The following is a 12,467-nucleotide window of genomic DNA, read 5'->3' as shown; positions in this document are numbered from 1 at the left end:
TGAAAGATACACAAATACCACAGATATAGATATTTTGAAATATGTGTATTGCTCGGAAAATGCACAAATTAACATAAAATATATGAAATTAATGTCAGTTGGATTTCAAAATTTTGAATTTAAATATGAACTTTATCATGTTCTTATAAGGAAACATGTAGGAAAGTATGATGTTCTGAAATACATCATAGAAAATTATTTTGAAATACACTGGTGATTGTTTCTGTTATAAGTCTTTAGGACTAATCGCAAAAGAGTATAGTATATCTATTAACTATTAATTTAATCGTTTCTAATTTATAGGTGGAGAAACGTTCCTTTAAATTGGTTAAATTTAAATCTGTTGGGCGATATGTTCATGAATGTATATACCATTGAACATATCAATATGGTGTGTATTTTCTACCTTCTTTGTATAGCGTTTAATATTTTTTAATAAATTTCCATTTCGTTTTCAAATACACAATATATATGATCATTTACTTTTCGTCAATGTTCGAAATTATGAATATAAATATATTGACTGAATATAAATATGATTGACCTGTTTCAGATTGCGGAGTTTGCATATAATCAGTGCTACAAATTAAACATAAATATGCATGACATATTTACAATAATGCAAATTCAAAAGGAAAGAATTAACAGAATACAACTTGAGATTTCGAAATTTTAAATAAAAAAAGAAACGTACAACCAGTGAGTTTATGTTATAAAATAAAATATATAAAAATTTTATGTTATAAAAAAAAGTTATGTGATAAAATTCGAATAACAATTCGTATAATAAAGAAATGAAGGCTATTGGAAATACGTAGTAAATTGAGACATCTGTGTTAAAGTTGTGATATATTTTTTTCATCATTACATTTTCATTACATTTTATTATTACATTATTCCTATATTTGTCTGCTTATATATTTGTACACACGTATTATGTATTGCACTGTATATAATTATGCATCTATAGTTATGTAATTATCTGTGTAATATACATGTATTTACAATTGTTACGTCCTGCGGATTCCGCGTACTCTAAATTCTTTTTATAAGTAAAGCGAATTAATTTTATATTACTCACTATATGTTCAAATGTTCATACTCGAAATGTTCATAACGAACATGTTTTCGCGACTCTTCGAGCACGGTGGGACGAGAGAACACGTCATACACCGATTTCTCTTTTTTTCTGTCTATAATCGTCGAGTTTCTCTATTTTTGTCAGAAAGATTCGTTGAGTTATTAGCCAGACGTTTTCCCTTCCAAATATCTTTTAATAACTTCCTCTTTCGGAGCAACAATTTTCTTTGAAGACAAACCGACCAGTCAATCTCTCATATTGTTACATGACACGAATAGTCTTTGATCCTCAAGAACTTATGCCTTTTCCACATCCCTTCATAAATTTTATTACGCGCCAACTCTAACTAAACCTAACGAAACTTTGAAATCTTTTTATTGCCATATGTACTCCATCTTCTACAATATTTATCCTTGATATACTGTGACGCATCCTTAAAACTCCACCTCCAAAAATTTTTGCAACAAAGTCCTATGACTATATTTGGATATAAACCTTAGATCTCCGACGCAACTTCTAAAACCCCACTCTCTCAACCGAACTAACGATTTGAGAAAAACCAGAAGGTTACTTCATTTCTCGACAGTCTCGCGAGCTAAAAGGATCGAAACCTCCATCTCGCAACTTCTCAACTTTTAATTTTCTGTTCATACTTGTAATTCAAAACTAGTGCAGTTAAGTACTCGAAATTCAGCCCCGCCGGCATCAGGGTAAAAGGCCAACCTCCTACACAAAACATAGATTGGAACAGTTTCCCTATCCAGGGCATGCCGCTTCTTTTTTCACTAAGACAGACTTCATCTTTAAGAAACAGTAAGTTACTCACACATTGTTTTCTCTCCTAAATCGAACTCCCTCATTTGCATCCTTTTCATTTTTATCTCAAAATTCGTTGCAGTGGGCTATGATGTCAAATCCTACGTGATTATCAGTCACTCGACTCGCTAGATTTGCTCTTTGAATCGGACGACCTCTATAGTCTCTTGAATCATCTGGCCAATATCTTCGAGCATTAATTAATATTGTTTTTGAAACCAATTATCATCCAGACCCATCACTCCCGTTCATTCCACCATCCATCTTCCCGTACCCCTTAAATTTTTCCCTGAATACTCCTCCACGCTCTTCCACAAGCTCTCTCAGTCTATCTATATCTTATTCTTCTATCTCTCTCTCTCTCTCAATTTACCACTCCCCTCAACTCACCGGAATGTTCTCATTTTTCCTTACCAGATTAGATATTATTCATTTTCTTTTCCATTTCCTCCTTTCAAAGTTTTGCGCATAATCATTATATAGCATATATGTTGCTGACCGTCTATCATAATATGTATAATTTTATATTAACAAGGCGAAATTACTGTACAAACATCATTCTGGCAATATTCAGTTAACATTGTTTTAAATTTGTTCTAAAATCCACCTAAATAAAATGTGTTGTCAATTTTTTTAATTTATATTAGTTTTATTTTATAATTTAAATTATAAAATTCCCTCCTTTCCAATTCATACCCCAATTCCAACTATCAACTCGCGGTCCAATCCCAGGTAAAGAGATTTAGTAAATACAATATATAGAAAAGGGTATACCTCACCGAATTTTTTCATTTTGAAATATATTATAAAAGATGAAATTCTGAGTGACTTCCTGATACAACTATATGGGGGTCGCTTTTCTATATATTTATCAGAGATTTAGTTCTCTGACCTAAAAGTGGACCACCTACGTCGCGATCGGAGTAAACGGACCCTTCTGGTCCTTGACCTGTATCGCGCATACGCAAGTACGTGCGGGGCTCGCAAGTGCGAGTTGTGCTCCTCCTCCAGGACGTAGCACAATGTAATCATTATTTTCTATTTATACAGACATATACAGGATATCTCATAACAATTGTTACAAAACTCGTGGAGCGGATTAAGAAAAACATAAAAGTCCCATACCGTTTTGTGACATTCACGATAATTATCGAGTTATTAATTACATAAATCTGTTGAGCGAGCATACACCGAGATGGATAATTGGAGAAGCGTCGTAGCCGTTCGGTCTACAGTTCGGCGCAGTCGATCGAGCAACTGTTGCCGCTTCATGGCGAGAGGAAGGACAACGCGTCGCTATTCGTGTTTTATCTCGCGGCTTCTACGTCTCGCCTCGTTCTGCCAACAGTTGTTGGTTCGACTGAGCCGCGTTATAGTCCGAACAGCTGCGACGCTTCTCTAATCATTTACCTCGACGCACGCTCACTTGTCAAATTTTTATCATTAATAACTCAATAATTATTGCAAAACAATGATATGACACTTATATATTTGTCTCAATCTACACTATATCTTCGCGAATTCCTCGTAATGAGTTATGGGACAGTTTGTATAACTTTTAACTAATATAATATAACCGTCTTATAAAATTTTATTAGCATATTACAGTTATCTCGAGAAAAAAAGTTATATATGACTATATATAATATCTCCTTGCACTAGAAGAATAGTTTATTGTGATTGGTCAGTTTTCTTACGACATTACAGTTACGGTTACAGATTTTCTATGTGCGATGGCCTTGAGAGGCAATCGCTTCTTAATCATTTTCGATAAGCTCATGTCTCATCAATCGTCAAATCATTAACTTGGGTTGGGAAATTCTTCCATATGCGACATACTTTCCTGACTTGGTGCTGTTACATCATTACTTATTCCGGTCAATTTCCGGCAGCATTCCTTAGCAGAACAACGCTTTCGAGATGGCAGAAATACGAAAATCGCTTGATAATTTTATTGCTCCCAAATGTATATCTTTCTTTGGTGAACGAGTTCTGCAGTTGTCCGAAAGGTTAGAGAAATGTGGTAGAAGGTTATAGAAAATGAGGGAAAATAGTTTTCAGATTGATTTGTGGTCACTATATTGCATGATAAACAAATAAATATTAAAAAAGGAAAAAAATGTCTATAATCTTTATCTTACATACACCTAATACATTTCTTTCCACACTTATAAAAAGTATTAGATATTTTTCATGTTTAGACTATTACGACAAGTGCATGTTTAGACTATTACGACAAGTGCATAGTTGTCAAAAATTGTTTTATCATTACTGATGATTTCGTTAATTGTGATATTTTGGCGAATTTATTCTCTGACAATTTTCGCATTTTATGGGTTGACTTCTCATATATAGAATATTCTTTCCTATGAATTGTGTAATTTAACAAATATAATTTATCCGTTATATTTCAGACTGATTTAAATGTTAGCTTAAGTCTCTTTAGCACAATATTTACAATCGTCTGACTTGAGGACACTTCTCGTATGCCATAACAGAGCATTAACAGCAACATCAGACATGTGTGTCTTAAATATAATAGTACAACATATGTCCTTAATTGTCAGTTTGTTGCGATTCACAAAATCGAAGGAAATATATAACAATTGTAAGTAGATATATTCTTCTGTTGTTAGATTTACGCTTAGATTTTCCTAACTTGCTGAGCATAAAAACAATTTATGTTGAACATATTTCTTATACATGTTTAATTATTAAATTTTGTTTATTTCTGTTTTATAAAATATTAATTTTAATATTATTATATCGAACTTTGTCATATATGTAAAGCTTTATTTATTTATTACTATTATAATTTATATGTATATACAACAGTAAAGTTTTTTGTTTTACTTTCTAAATTCTTAAAGCAATTTTTCTTGTTCATCTTCATGATACGTTGTCATAATTCATAAATATTGTATATTCAAAAAATTTTTCAAAGTAGTATGCGAAATGTGATATTCCTCATATCAATATTGCTCAGTAATCCAACAATAATTTATATAATAATTATTTGCAAATTTCATTGCATTTAATCAATTATGTTTCTCGAAATGTATTACTGCTTGGTTTTGTTTACTTTTTTTCCATTTAGCAAGTGGATCGTAATATCGGAAGTTTATTCCGCGTACAAAAATAGACAACAAGCACTAAAAGTAGAAATAGCAAATACGGAGAATATATCAATTTAGGTAAGAAACATTTAACGTATATCCGTTATTACTATTCGTATATTGTGACATCAACAGTAAATCACAATATTAAGTAATAATGGCCTAATATTAAAACTTAATGTTAACCAATATTTCGTTCTGTTAACAAATAACTTGCCCATACAGGTACATATATATATTTGCGAAACATTTACATGGAATCTCTAATACTATTATTACTATCTCTAATACTATTATTATTAAGCTACATTTCGATATGCGCCGCCTCATCTGCCATCTATTGTTACCGATAGTGATCAATACCTAAAGTTGATAGAACACAATTGTTCATATATTTCACTTGACGACCGTTTGCCGGTTGATAATTTATGGCCAATTAAATATAACATATATTTTAAAATATATAAGCAGAGTAATACAGACCCCGCTATAGTTAATATTGTAATCAATGTTACAAATCCAACTACAAAAATAAACTTACATGCTTACGGATTGCATCGGATTGATTCGGATAAGTCTAAAGAGGGTAAATATTTCCTCATTCGAAACGTATAGTTTGATTGGCTATCGTTATTGCAAACAATCGCAAATTTTGGATTTGAAGTATAATAAAATTATACATATTATATTATACCGAAGTTTATAGCTTAACAATCCACTTCTTAATTTCTACTGAGAAAGATGTAGTTAAGTACGAGTAGAGGAATAGCACAAATTTTAAGAGAACAAGGTAAGAAATTGGATAGATCATTAAATATACCGTTAACTATTCTATATAAATATTCCTTTCTTTGAACTCATTTCCAATATCATATTGGTTGTATTGATTTATATAGTTATAATGAGAGAAAGCCAACGGTAAGATCGATTTACTCGATACTTTTTGTAAACAATAAAATATTTATCGATAGCCCCTACTTCGGTATCTAAGTCAATTATAAGTGACAAAGATGTATATTAGGTCATTAAATATGAATTGTCCGATTTCCTTAAATACTAAGTTCGACAGTCGATACCTCTGACATTTCACCTTTACAGTTTTTGGTCTTTTTTTGTTGTGAAGGTACGTCATCACTCTTTCAAATGCATGTTTTGGTTTACGATTATCTTTCAAATTGTCTTTGTTACAGCAATTTTTGTGTAACCATAGATAAGTTAAAAATTCATGTTATTTTCGAATATTTTGTCGTGGAACCAATGCAGCACAGACAATTCAAAATATGTTTGGTGAAGTGTTTGGTGAAGATGTGGCTAATGAACGTACAATACGTCGATGGTTTGAGAAGTTTCGTTCTGGCAATTTTAATCTTGAAAATAAGCTCGGGTTGGTGGCCCGAGACCAAGGTGGGATAATGATGAGCTGAAAGCTGCAGTGCATAAACAACGTTGCTCAAATTACAGGAGCTGAACCTGGAAACTCTCTGTCACCCACCGTATTCACCAGACTTTGTACCAACTAATTATCACTTCTTCCAGGCACTGAACTTTTCGTTGCAAGAAAAATATTCAATTTTCAACAAACTGTAGAAAACGTCTTCCGTGATTTCATCGTCACTTACTCTTCAGGCTTCTTCGCTACTAGCATAAATAAACTACCGTTAAGAAGGCAGAGCTGTGCCGATAGTTTAGGCGGATACTTGGGTTAATTGTACTATTTCTAGTTTGAGATATAATAAACCAAACTTTTGATTCGAAATCGAACATTTCATACTTAACGATCTAATATAGTAAATTAAATTTCGTACAACTTTATGTGGCCATATGGAAACAATATTCATATTCAGTTAAATACAATTCATATAGAGTATTCATATAAATTATGTATAAACATATATAATATACTTAACACGGTATTTGGATTGTATAAAAATGGAAAATTTCACAATAAAATATCCTTATTATAGGTTAATCATCATGCAATTTAACAAGGCTCGGAGAATGTTTCCATGTTGGGACGAACTCGAAATAAAGGCAATGTTCGACATATCTATCCAGCATCCCAAAGAGTTTACTCCTTTTTCAAATATGTCCGCAAAATTCACACATCTCTGTAATTCATTTACATGCTGGACATATTTTAACGATACGCCTTTGATATCCCTTTCTAATGTTTTGGTTGCTCTGCTTGAAAACGACGCCAGACTTATTACGTATAATACATTTAGTATAATATCTGAGACTGACTTTATTTGGTACATGCCGGGAATGGAGATGTTACAAGATGCATTAAGAACAATCGCACGTATCAATTTGTACTCGACGCACTTTACAGGTTTACCCAAACTATTGTTGAAAAGGAATTATATATCATTTCCAAATAATGCAATAAATTCGGTGGGATGTTTTGGTCTTATGATATACAGGTACATAATATACAGTCTGTAAAGTAAGAGCGTAAATGGCAGTTGGCTTCAAATATCGTCCTAGTTTTTTTGTGAGCCGATAGATGAAATCTTTATCGTGAATGCTTTGTCACAAAAGATTCAGTTGGTGTCGAAATCTAACCTGAGAAACACGTTAACCGCCATGAGTGCCACATACGCATCGCGCTACGAGGCTGTGTTCCTTTGTTCCCACCCCAAAGGACCAAAAATGTCATATGCAGTGGCTGCTAAATACATGGGAAAGTCAAAATCGTTCGTCGCTAAGTGGGTTCAACAATATAAGAAGATCAAAAATGTCGATGACTTGTCAGAACGTGGCTCGATAGGCAAAGTGACGCCGAATATGGAAAAAAAAATTGTGAATTTGTTTAAGCGGAACCCGACCTTAATGCTTAAAATTTATGAGAAGTGTTTGTTGCCGATTGTTGAACGATGCTTCATAAAAAAGAAACGAGGACTGGATCTTACAGGAAGACAACGACCCAAAACACCGGAGCAAGTTTTGCACCGAGTGGAAAGAGCAGTCTGGCATCGTCACACTTGATTGGCCATCGCAGTCGCCAGATGCAAATCCCATTGAAAATATGTGGGCATATCTCAAGCACAAGCTTCGGGAAAAAGGGTGTGCACTTTGAAGCAGCTGACACGACAAAATCGTCTCATTTGGAGGTCTTTACCGAACGAATACGCAATCAACTTAGTGGAAAGTATGCCTCAGAGATGCCAGGCAATTATCAATGCCGGTGGTGACTGGACTCATTATTAATGGTGTAGCATTTTTCTTCTCATGGAGTACAACAAATCCATGTACATAAAAATCATTAAAAATAAATTTTTCTACACATTAACCCGTGCACGCTCTTACTTTACAGACTGTATATCGTGTTATAATAAAGAAACATATAGGAAAGCATGATGTTCTGAAATATATCATAGAAAATTATTTTGAAATAATACGTTGGTGATTATTTTTTTCATATGTGCTTGGAGTGACTGATTGCAAGAAAGTATGTTTCTATTAACTAATAATTTCACTGTTTCTAATTTATAGGTAGAAAAATGCTCCTTTATGCATGAAAGTGTTAAGTGATATGATAATGAATGTATATTCCGATGAACATATCAATATGACGTGTATTTTCTATTTTCTTTAGTACAGTATCTGATATTTTTTAACGAATTTACATTTCGTTTTCAAGTACACAATATATTAATGATGATTTGTTTTTCGTCGCAGCTTAAAATTATGAATAAATATGAATTTGTAAAGGAAGGCTTATGATATAAAAGATGTCCAGGACCTTTTTGAAAAAGGAAAATTATGGAGGTTAATCAGATCAGATTTTTCATTTTCAAGTGATCCCAGTCATCCTATGTAAACATGAAAATAACCTGTTTCAGATTGCGAACTTTGCACATAATCAGGGCGATAAATTAAACATAATTATATTTGACATATTAACAATAATGGGTGGTCAAAGACCAAGAATTCACAGAATGCAACTTGAGATTTTGAACTATTAAATAAAAAATAAACGTATAGTTTCATAACCAATGAGTTTACAAGATGTGATAGCATTCAAATAACAATTCGAATAATAAATAAGTGGCCAAACTGAAGGCTTATACCAACTGCATAGTAAATTTGGACGTCTGTGTTCAAAGTTGTAATGTGTTCTATTTATCATGGCCTTATTTTATTACATTTTATTATTATATTATTCTTATATTTTTCTGCTTATTTCTTTACATGTATTTGTACACACATTATTAATTATAGGATAATAATATGTATTACAACATAATTATGCATATATAGTTACATAATTATCTGTGTAATATAAGTATGTTTACAATTTAATCATTCCTATTTATTTATACATGCATATATACATATATATATATATGGTGTCCCATTTTATTTTTAACAGTCAAATATCTTTAAAAATATAAAAGATACAGAAAAACGTTTCATACTAAAGTTGTAGGATTTTGAGGGGAACATTTGATGGTGACGTTGACTTTGATCTAAAAGCTAAATTTGAAGGTCATTTGAAAGTCAACTAAAAAAGTTTAAATAGAAATCCCTATTTCTCATTGCATATTCATGTAGCTTATCTCGAGAGCTTTCGAGAGCAAAACACTGTAATTAAATATGTTTTTGTTAAATACATTTCGAGTTATGAGGCGTGAAAGTTATAGTACCGCCGACATTAGCATTACCCAACGTGTACCACGCGGAGGTTGCCCGGTCGGATTTACACCTCTTTTGTGTGTGGGTGTGCGTGCGTGTGTGTGTGTGTGTGTGTGTGTGTATCACAGCAAAGATAAGGACCCCACAGTTCGTATCATAGTTTACTTTCCTTCAGGAATCACCTCGATGCTACTTTCCCTCATCGGTCGGGATGATCCAATTTGGCCACCAAGATCACTCGACCTCCGGATTTTTATCTCTGGGTATTTTTTAAAGATGCAGTGTTTCGTCAACCGCTAATGATGCGACAGGATATGATAGATCGCATCAAAAATGCGTGCCGAGCGATTCCAGCAAATGTTCTTCTGAAACTCGTCGAAAGTTTCGAAAAGCGACTTCGAGTGTGCCGAGCTGTCGATGGCGGCGTTTTCGAACATCTATGATGAATGAGCCCCCTCACCCTCCCATATATACACACACACAAAATCAGCCCTTTTTAGGGCCACTATGATGGACAAATCCAACTGAGCAACTTCCCCGCGATGTACATTGGGTAATGCGAATGCCGGCAGCATGTCTACTTTGAAGTTTCATATCTTAGGAATAGATTATGCAAAAGTCAAAAGTAGGTAGTGTTTTAAAAAAGGTTCGAAGAGCTACAGGAATATGCAATAAAAAATGGGGGATTTTTTCCATTTAGGATTTTAAAGTTGACCTTTACGTAACCTTCACCAAATGACAATCCAAGGTGAAGCCAAAGTCACTATCAAATGTCCTTCTCTGAATGCACCTCTGAACTCTACAACTTTTGTTTGAAACATTTTTCGCGATCTGGTTAACCTGACGAAATATTCCCGATTGTCGATTAAAATGTATCACTCTGTGTGTGTGTGTGTGTGTGTGTGTGTGTGTGTGTGTTTGCGTGTGCGCGTGTGTGCGTGTGTGCGTGTGTGCGTGTGTGCGTGTGTGCGTGTGCGTGTGCGTGCGCGCGCGCGCGCGCGTGTATGTGTGTGTGTGTGTGTGTGAATATATACAATATACAGGGTGTCCGGAATGTGATCATTAATATTTTGTGTACTGGTAGATTAGGTGTAGCCGAGAAGAAAAGTCATGTACCATGATGTTAAATTGGCAATAGTTATCGAGTTATTAATTGAAACATGTGAGCCAATGAGCGCGTAGAGAGCGCTGGGCGGCCGCCTCTTGTCGCTTGCTCTCGCTCGCTTGTCGTTCGCGCTCGCTCGCTTCTCGTCGCGCGCACACGCCTTTTGTCGCTTACGGTTGCCTCTCGCCGCACGAGGTAAGCCATCTTTTTATACACAGAGCCCGTCCTGTCGCTTTCTCGTGCGCTCATTCGTTTACACATTTTAATTAATTACGGAATAAATATTGAAAAAATTGTAAAATGGCACAGGACTTTTTTAATTGTTTTAACGAGTTCTACCAGTACATAAAATATTAATAATCACATTCCGGACACCCTGTATATATATATGTGTGTGTGCGTAGGTGCATATGTGTGTATATATGTATGTATATATGTATGTATATATATTACACTCGTCTGCAGAACGGTCTATACACATTTTTCAAGCATATTGCAATTATTTAGATTGTTATAAGTGACTGATGTTGTTGTCATGTACTCGTGGTAAATGGTTGTGAAGGACATCGTGGTAAATGGTTGTGAAATTTCCAAAAATCAGCAAGTTAACAAAAGTCGGGGCGCTATTATAAAAATATATTTTTGAGTCTAAATAGAGCAAAAAAGTCTAGTACCACTTTTTCTTCTGACAAATAGTTAGCGAGATATCGTGAATTAAATATTGAAAAAGTTTTCAAGTTTTCCTTCAATATCTAAAAAAATATTAGGCAAATGAAAAAATATTTTAGATAAAGTTGTTCAAATTAATTGCTAAAAAAAGATGATGTAATAACAAACTGTGGGGTATCCATTTAAGATTTTTACGTTGATCTTGACTGGACTTTTCAAGGTTATTCAAGGTATATATAATAATATACTACATATATTAATTATTATACAGCGACTTGAAACTTTTCTTAATCTTAGGCAGTTTTCGACTCGGTATTCTTCAGAGCTGCGCGAAATCGCTGTCAAGTCGTTGCCGTATTTGAAACCACATGCAATATTCATCCATCTAATGGACATCGCTTGAGTTAAGAATTATCCTGTTTATGCCACATCCAAGTTGTTATTCGGCGGGACTGTTTTGCAAACGACCGACGCCGCGCGTATGCCGCGATCTAAATTCGATACGATGCAATTCCGCCGTAGAAACGGTCGTGAGGAAAACCGTAAACGCGCTCGAGCGCGAGCGTCGAGATCAAAGATCCTCGACGATTATTTCGGATCGTGATATTAAGAGGGGCGATCTCTCGGGCGAGAGCGAGTCGAGCGTAAAGTTAAGTCGATTATGTCTCTATTACACGACGCGGCACTCAGAACTCGTGACAAGGCTATTAACGCCGGAGCATTAGACGCGATAAACGTGGGTATGATCGCGTCGTTCCGCGACCACCAGAAATAGTTTTCCTCGAGATCAGCCGATTATATCGTCGAATGGCTGATAAACATACAAGCGTCCTCTAGTTCGTTTTCTTCGTGCACTGCCGCTAACGGTACCGCGTTATTTTTTATGGAGGATAAGCGACGATACTTTCGATATGAATCATTTCACAAGAAGAAAATTCCTTAGGATCCAATCGATATTCATTCTGATTTCTCACAAAAATTATAAATTCTACTTGAGAAACTTATGTATTGCGGGTTCAGATTGGAAGTATAAATATGACAA

General features: G+C 34.3%; 1 protein-coding gene and 1 long non-coding RNA gene across 4 annotated transcripts in view; one reads left to right on the top strand and one right to left on the bottom strand.

Annotated features, from left to right (window-relative positions):
* Lmpt (four and a half LIM domains protein limpet) overlaps positions 1–12,467 on the bottom strand; it is a 527,685-nt gene that overhangs the window by 348,958 nt on the left and 166,260 nt on the right. The gene's annotated exons all lie outside the window — the stretch shown is intronic.
* On the top strand, positions 137–691 carry LOC105189259 (uncharacterized). The gene is made up of 3 exons (XR_850243.2): positions 137–213; positions 304–391; positions 554–691. It is a non-coding gene; the product is annotated as an uncharacterized LOC105189259 (long non-coding RNA).

The sequence above is a fragment of the Harpegnathos saltator genome, unplaced genomic scaffold (genome assembly GCF_003227715.2).
Source record: "Harpegnathos saltator strain DR-91 unplaced genomic scaffold, Hsal_v8.6 scaffold176, whole genome shotgun sequence".
In the NCBI taxonomy this organism is placed as follows: Eukaryota; Metazoa; Arthropoda; class Insecta; order Hymenoptera; family Formicidae; genus Harpegnathos; species Harpegnathos saltator.
The sequence above is the reverse complement of the archived record's forward strand: the minus strand, read 5'-3'. Positions and strand labels throughout refer to the sequence as shown.